Source organism: Galeopterus variegatus, unplaced genomic scaffold (genome assembly GCF_000696425.1).
Source record: "Galeopterus variegatus unplaced genomic scaffold, G_variegatus-3.0.2 Scaffold472, whole genome shotgun sequence".
NCBI lineage: Eukaryota > Metazoa > Chordata > Mammalia > Dermoptera > Cynocephalidae > Galeopterus > Galeopterus variegatus.
The window spans coordinates 424,842-426,149 of record NW_007726583.1 but is presented as its reverse complement, the minus strand read 5'-3'; the positions used below and the strand labels follow the sequence as shown (position 1 = coordinate 426,149).

The 1,308-nt window shown below is 46.4% G+C and overlaps 1 long non-coding RNA gene across 1 annotated transcript in view; it reads right to left on the bottom strand.

Moving 5' to 3' along the window:
• LOC103587659 overlaps positions 1-1,111 on the bottom strand; it is a 12,743-nt gene extending 11,632 nt beyond the window's left edge. The window contains exons 1-2 of the long non-coding RNA XR_550245.1: positions 1,042-1,111; positions 753-913 (exon numbers count right to left, since the gene is read on the bottom strand). This is a non-coding gene — a long non-coding RNA (uncharacterized LOC103587659). The remainder of the gene's footprint in view (positions 1-752; positions 914-1,041) is intronic.
• Between the last annotated feature and the right edge of the window lie 197 nt (positions 1,112-1,308).

The window sequence follows — 1,308 nt, the reverse complement described above, 5'->3', positions numbered from 1 at the left end:
GGTCCCGGGTCCGGTGCGGGGGCAACCCTGAGGGTTGGGATCCGTTTGCGGACCCGGAAAAAAAAAAAAAAAAAAAAAAAAAAAAAAAAAAAAAAAAGAAAGAATATTTTGGTCAGGAGAGAGTCTGGGAGATTATAAGAGGTGAAATTAACTGAATGGTACTTGGTAGAAAATAGAGGAAAAGGAAGAAACATGGTGTGAACATGATTCCACCTAAAAGGAAGAAAAACTATGATAGGGGAAAAGATGCCAGATGGAGGCCATAAAATGACTCAGGACAGGTTGGTGCTACCCAGAACCAAGGGAATAATAGCACTGGAGTGTTCGAGTGATCAGGTAGCATGCTATCAGACTTTCAGAGGGGTTTGCAATGCAGAATATGTCTTAAGATACCTAGGGGGTTTCTGCAGAATGTAGAATTTGTACATCGTTATATCCTTCCTATTGATTTTGGTGACATGTGTCCTATTAGACCAGTCATATTTATTCCTAAAGAAGGAACTTCAGGAACCCTTTGTTATAAAAAAGATGTCAAGTGCCATTTGCCAATCTTCTCCCATCCCTCTTCTTTCCCTCTCTTCTTTCTCTAGCTTTTACTGCTTAACCCTGACCCAATCACTTAATTCTCTGGGTCTCATTTTCTCATCTCTAAATGACAACACTGAACTAGATTATCTGTCCCTTCCAATTCTAAAAACTTGATTCTCCAAAATGACATAACATAAACCAGGACAAGAATCTAATTATATTACCCAAATCAGACAGCTGTGGTTTCCAAAGTGGTTATTTCTGAATATCCTTTTTTTTTTTTTTTTTCCTTCTAGGAGAAGGTGACCTCTCTGTTCTCAGAGCTGTTTCGGGGGCGCTGAGATTTATCTAGAAAGACAGCTGTGGGAGATGCAGGGTTTTCTTTCTGTTAAAAAAATAAAAAATAAGAAATCTGTTCACTCCTGTCTCCTTCGACTCAAAAGGCTTTCTGGGTAGCCGCAAGTAGATAAAACCTTATCTTTCCACGCTCGAGTTCCCCTTCTTGGGCTTTACCTGTCTTGACTGGCAGAAGCCCTGGACAAGCATTACCCTCGGAGCTGCAACACCGGAGGAAGCTTCAACAGCTTCCCGTGAGGCGTCGCGCGTGGGCGGAAACGCGGCCGCCACACTTCCGGTGGGCGGGCCTTGCTCGCCACACTTCCTGTTGATCCGGCTCGGCCGGGGGCTGGGCTGGGAGGAGGACCGGCGGGCGGGCGGCGGCGGCGGCACTGGCCAGGCGTGGGCGCACGCAGGGCAGCCGCGGGCACGGAGCGTCCGCCG